We start from the raw sequence: 7,130 nt of genomic DNA, 5'->3' as shown, positions 1-7,130 counted from the left end.
GAATTGAAATAGATCAGGAGAGCCGGATGGGACTTAGGAACCGACCAGAGCCGCCGTGCGGTCGCATGGACCGTCCGTTCGTCTGATGGAGCCACGGCCCATCACATACCTTGTGAACCACGTCTGGGTTCTCCATGCTCTTCTCCTTGTCTTGATCTCCCATTCTTGACCGGGGTTAGTTCTCAAACGATCAGAGTCGCCGGAACACAACACCACACAATCGCTTTTCTCTTGGCCGAACTCTCCTCGTTCTCTCTTTCTTTCTCTCTACGTTTTTCTCTGAGTATTTTACTCTGGAAATGGAATAATGAAATCGACCAAGAGCCCCCATATTTTATAGAGACGAGGGGTAAGGTCTTGCCCCACGAACGGCACGACTTGCTAGCGAAGGGCACCATCGGCCAGGGTTGTCCCCTTTCGTCCAACTTGCATCCCTTCCCCTTTCTGATTGGTTTGGGGTCGGTCACAAGCCCAACCCACGCCCTATGCTTCTGGGCACCCCACAGCCCTGACCAAGGACCCAACAGCCCTGGCCTCATGGCCGGACCTCAGCCCCGAACCACTGACCAGACCCGGACCATCGTCCTAAAGCCCGGACAGTCCGTCTAGCTGAGATGAGCTGACACTCACTGCCTCAGCTGAGTGACTAGTTGTCCGCTAGTGAGCTGACTTAGTAGGGACTGAGCTGGAGTAAACTGCTCCTAGCTTTCCTGAGCTGGCCAAGCTACTCGTCCACTTTGTCCTAACTAACGTCTTACTCGTCCTAGCTAACACTAGCTCCGTATAAGGTTCAGTTAAGTTCCTTATATCCTTAACCTTCTTTCTCGACCATGGAACGCTTTGCCTTGATGTCTCAAGACCGGCTTGTACGGCCTCGAACCATGGCCGTCCCAACAATCCTATTCAGGATTGGGGGCGTGACAAGTCTCCCCCCCTTGGATGGATTCGTCCTCGAATCCGATCGAATGCTTCCTCGGAAACAAACTGGTCCAAACCACTCTGGGTACTCTCTTTCATTCTGCTTCGGTCTCCCAAGTGATTATATCCTGACCATTACAGTCCCAGACGACTTGACCCTCTGGACCTCTTCTCCTTGGTTTGCTTTTTTTCCATCCTATCTATGATTCAGACTGGCCTCGTTCCAAGGTTAATTTCTGACCAAGATCGTCTGTACTGGCAGAAGAGCGCTGTCCTGGTCCGTCAAACATTTCCGAAGTTGGGAGACGTGGTAACACATTATGAAGCGTCCATCTTGGCCGGCAAGTCTAACTTGTACTGCCACCATCCCAACTCGTTCAATAACCTTGACGGCCCGCAAGTATCTCGTGTCTAACTTCCGTCTCCCGGAAATTCGGACTCGTCCTTTGAAGGTAATCATTTGAGATACACCAAATCACCTACTTGAAACTCGAGAAATCTTTCCTTCTTGATCTGAATATTCTTTTGTGTTCTTGTGCTGTCTCATCTTGTCCCTCAAGACATGATCTTTTCGGTTGTCTCTTTCGACAATCTCCGGACCAATCATGCTGCGTTCCCAAACTTGGGTCAGCATAGGGTGTCCTCGGACGCCCATACAGAGTCTCGTCGGCGACATGCCCATATACTAGGACTATTGTTGTAAGCAATTCTACCCAGAGGTAGATGTTTCTCCCAGGACTCACCCCAGCAGACACCTGCTCTCACATAATCTTCCAAATGTCTGAACGTACGTTCATACTGTCCATCCGTCTGTGGGTGATAGGCTGTACTCATGTTCACCCTCGTCCTAAGGCCTTTTGGAAAGCCTTCAGAGTAAGATGTAACCTTGAAAATAGGCCACCATCCCAACTCTTTCAATGACCTTGAACGGCCCCAAGTATCTCGGGTCTAACTTCCGTCTCCCGGAAATTCGGACTCGTCCTTTGAAGGTAATCATTTGAGATACACCAAATCACCTACTTGAAACTCGAGATCTTTCCTTCTTCGATCTGCATAGTTCTTTTGGCGATCTTGTGCCTGTCTCATCTTGTCCCTCAAGAACTTGATCTTTTCGGTTGTCTCTTCGACAATCTCCGGACCCATTCATGCGTTCCCCAACTTGGGTCCAGCATAGGGGTGTCCTGCATGGACGCCCATACAGAGCTTCGTATGGCGACATGCCAATACTACTATGGAACTATTGTTGTAAGCAAATTCTACCAGAGGTAGATGTTTCTCCCAGGAATCACCCCAGTCTAGAACACATGCTCTCAACATATCTTCCAATGTCTGGATCGTACGTTCAGACTGTCCATCCGTCTGTGGGTGATAGGCTGTACTCATGTTCACCCTTGTTCCTAAGGCCTTTTGAAAAGCCTTCCAGAAGTAAGATGTGAACCTTGAATCCCTATCGAGACTATGCTTGCCGGCACACCATGTAGACGGACGATCTCATCAATATACTTACGTACAATCTGATCTACCCCATCCGACTTCTTGATGGCCAGGAAGTGTGCTGATTTGGTTAGTCGATCAACCACAACCCAAACCGCATCCTTCTTATTCCTCGTGTGTAGGGAACCCGGTCACAAAGTCCATTGTGATGTGATCCCATTTCCATTCCGGAATAGGCAAGCTTTGTAATAACCCACTAGGCACCTGATGTTCTGCTTTGATGAGTTGGCAAGTGGAACACTTGGCCACCCATTCCGCTACATCTGCCTTCATACGGATCCAATGATAGAATTTCTTAAGGTTCTGGTACATCTTGGTCGCCCCAGGATGAACCGAGAATCTGGACTTATGAGCTTCCCTCATAATCTCTTCCTTTAGACTCCTATCATTAGGAACACTGATCCGACCGTTTACTAGGATGGTACCATCCTTTGCGATCTGGTACTCCGTCCTATCATTCTGAGCAACCTTATTCAGGTTCTCGTCCTGACCTTGAGCCAACCGGATTCGAGTAAGCAGGTCGGCTTGGTTAACCGCCTCCAACCCCAAAGCTTCGGTTGTCGTAGTCAGCACATTCAGCCGCAGAGCACGGACCATACCGTCCAGGTCGTCCGCCTCCCGTTCGGCCGATACATCAGCCCTCTTCCGGCTCAAAGCGTCTGCTACCAGATTAGCCTTTCCCGGATAGTAGGTGATGTCCAAATCGTAGTCAGCTACGAATTCCATCCACCTCCTCTGCCTTAAGTTTAACTCAGGCTGGGTGAATATATACTTAAGACTCTTTATGTAAGTATCTGAACTTTGGCGCCATACAAGTATGATCGCCAAATCTTTAAGGCGAATACTACCGCAGCCATTTCGAGATCATGGGTGGGGTAGTTTCCCTCATGTTTCCTCAATTGCCTGGACGCATAGGCAATGACTTTCCCATGCTGGGTCAATACGCAACCTAGTCCAGTGATGGACGCGTCCGTATAGACCACATATGGTTGGTCGGCCTCCGGAAGCACTAGGACGGGTGCGCTAGTCAGCATGTTCTTAAGTGCGGAGAAACATTCCTCACACTCTTCAGCCCATGTGAACTTAACTTAACGTCTTCCCAGTCAACCGCGTCATAGGCTGAGCCAAGCTTGCGAATCCTTTCACAAACTTCCTATAGTAACCTGCCAGCCCTAAGAAGCTTCTGACTTCCGTAGCACTGCGTGGTCGGGGCCAATCCTTGATTGCCCTGATCTTCTCTGGATCCACCGAGAGATGCCCTGATCGGAAACAATATGCCGAGGAACCCAATACTCTTCTGCCAAAAGCTACATTTACTGAGTTTAGCATAGAGTTTGTGTTCTCGTAATCGTTCCAGCACGGCTCTCAAGTGTTTCTTATGAGATTCCTCATCCTTGGAATAAATTAGGATATCATCAATGAAGATGATCACGAATTCATCCAAGAAATCTCGGAACACGCTGTTCATCATTTTCATGAAAGCGGCAGGTGCATTGGTCAGACCGAACGGCATCACTACGAACTCGTAATGACCGTACCTGGTCCTAAATGCCGTCTTCCTAATATCATTTGGCTCTATAGGGATCTGATGATACCCTGAAGCCAAATCAATCTTGGAAAACCACTTGGCTCCTTTGAGTTGATCCAACAGTTCGTCTATCCTGGGCAACGGGTACTTGTTCTTCACAGTGACCCTGTTCAACCCTCGATAGTCGATGCACAGACGCATGCTACCATCCTTCTTTCTCACGAAGAGGACTGGTGCACCCCAAGGGGAGCTACTTGGCCGTATGAACCCCTTGTCAAGCAATTCTTCCAATTGCTTCTTTAGCTCGGCCATCTCGGCCGGAGCCATCCGGTACGGACTCTTGGACAGCGGAGCTGTCCCTGGCTCTAGTTCAATCGTAAATGGATCCGACCTATCAGGGGGGACACCCTGAGGTACCTGGAACACATCTGGGAATTTCGACACCAACGAATCCTCTGAAAGGTCTTTCAGACAGACAGAACTGCCCGGCTCTGTAGTTGTAATTGTAGCCAAAAAGGACTGACAACCCTGTTCCAACATCCGAATCGCTCGAACTGCTGAAACCACTACTTTCTCTTGAGCCGGACACAGACATTGGTACTGGATCGGTCGAAGCCCAGTCTCCAATTGCACACGACCTTTATGGCAATCGAGAGTGGCCCGATACTTTCCCAACCAGTCCATACCTAGGATCACTTCGTGATTCTTTAGGTGGACACAGACTAAATCCACAGGGAATACCTTTCCCTGTATTGACACTGGGATATTTGACATGAGACCTAGTGAGTTCATGGCTTGCCCTCCGGCCGCCCTCACTATCCCAAAATTATCTCCAGCGTCCAGACAGAACAGACCCTTTCCGACCAGTCCCGGACTCACAAAACTATGTGTAGCCCCTGTGTCGAAAAGTACGTGGGTTTCCACACACCACAATCATGAGGGTTCCTAACAGAGACCCTCATCAGAATCCCCTAGACATTCTAGGTTCCATACCAAGCATTTCTACTTGAATGTAAAAAGAAAAATTTAGGAATTACCAGAGATCGAATCAAACGATCCAGAAGCGCCGTCGTCCCGGGATAGCTCATACACCCTTGGTGTTGTGGTCGGCCTACTCTGGGTCGACTTGCCTGTGTCTCCACGGCCCTTCCCTTGTCCTCCTTGTAGCTTAGGACAATCTGACTTGTAGTGTCCAGTCTTGCCACATAGGAAGCAAGTCACGGAGCCGCTGCCACTGGACTGGTCTGAGAATCGGTTTGGTCGAGTGCAGTTTTGGATCGTGTGATCCATGCTGCCACATCGCACACAAGCCCCCATGGCCTTCCAGCACTCACCGGGATGATTCTTTCACACTTGGGACATGTAGGTCGGCCACCAGAGGTCTTACCTCCGTCCACCTGGTCCCACTTCCTCTTTTTATCATTTGTTTTGCCCGACGGGCCAGACCAGACTGTGACTTAGCCTTAAGCTTAGCTTCTTCAGCCAAGTTAGACTCTAGCAAAGCCACCCGTTCCACCAGTTCCCCGACGGGTGTTGAAAGTGCGGATCGAGCAATGGGTCTTCAGTTCGGGCCTTAGGCCTCGGATGAACCTACGGACCTGGACTGCCTCGTCCTCCAGCTCTCTTCCAACAAACCGTCTGAGCCGGTTGAATTCTTCTTCGTACTCCCGTACGGTCCTGCGGCCTTGGGCCAAATCTAGAAACTGAGCTTCCAGACGATCCCAAGCCTCAGCAGGGAAGTATTTGCGGTTGAATTCAACTTCAAAATCCGCAAAACTTTCCAGACTCCCATTGGTGCGCTTGTCCACCGCAAGCCACCAGTTATGCGCGTCCCCTTCCAGGAAGTGAACCGCAATGTCGCGTCTGTAATCCACTGGACAGCGAGTTGATTGAAAGTTTCGGACCAACCTACTCCTCCACTCGTCTGCCACAATAGGGTCGGTGCTACCGGAGAAATGCTTCGTACCCAACCGGGATAAATGTTGAAGCAGACTCAGATAGTCCACCTTCTTTCCAGACTTTTCCGGTGGATCGATCTCGATCACCTCGACCGTTTCCACAACTGGACCATTGGTGTTGGGGGTGGTCGTAGCCACAGGCGTAGCCTGGCCAACCGAGGAGTTCACTAGTGGCGTGAACAGTTGCGCCATGGCCGCAACCTGAGTCCCCATTACCTTCATGGCCTCTAACAAGTCCTCTTTGGACAGTGTTGCGGGCACATTAGCCGTTCCATCGGCCATTCTCTCATGCTGGTCACCATCGCGGTTAGCGTTCGAGGATTCCACTTCCTCGTCACTCTCCCGATGTTCCTGACCATCCTGTTGCGTCCCCGTAAGATTAGCCTGATCAGTTGGCAACACGTCTCTAGTGTCAGCTGCGGCCGGATCGGTTTGCAATCCGGATAGATTGGTCCCGTCCATGGCCGCTTGACTAGACTGACCGGCTGTTTTCTTACTCTTTCGGGACTTTCCCGATCTGCTTTTTCCAGCCTAAGGATTCAGACAATGTTAGTACGAACACACTAACATAAACAAAACAAAACAATCCCTAGACTAAGCAATCAAACCTCACCGTGAGACCTAATCAGCTGGCTGCGTGTGTGTGTGTGTGGACTGCCTAACCCAACTATCCTAGAATCAAGCATGCTCTGATACCAACTTGTAAGACCCGAACCCTGGCCTCTCGACTGATGGAGTCCGCAGGCTTACTTATTAATTTCTTTGCTCGTTTGATCCATTTTGATGTCTATTAGTTACTAAGTCATATTCGAATATGAGGTTCATAAACAAAGGAACAGATTGCACAGCGGAATAACAATGTATAAACTTTGTATTACTTAGAAACATGAGATTCAATACACAACTTCTTAACAGTCTCATAGACAATCACTAGTTCATCCCTAGCATCATCTAACCACACGTTACACAGCCTCTCACTGACCGAGCCTTCACGGCTCCTTGGCTTGACCAGAACCATCCTTAGTTCCTGAAACCACAACCAGATAAGCATTAATCATAACCGAGAATAGAACGGATTGATTCTACCATGCTTGGCTTGGTTCCTAGAACTTAGATAAACCTCAGTCAACATAATCACAAAAACGTATGAACCTACCTACCGTATCCTAAGTCATACAACCAACCACCCCTTGACTTAGAATCAGATAGATAGTCCAGAATAGATAACAGAA

Source organism: Brassica napus, unplaced genomic scaffold (assembly GCF_020379485.1).
Source record: "Brassica napus cultivar Da-Ae unplaced genomic scaffold, Da-Ae ScsIHWf_468;HRSCAF=715, whole genome shotgun sequence".
Taxonomy (NCBI): domain Eukaryota; kingdom Viridiplantae; phylum Streptophyta; class Magnoliopsida; order Brassicales; family Brassicaceae; genus Brassica; species Brassica napus.
This window is presented reverse-complemented; position numbering follows the sequence as displayed.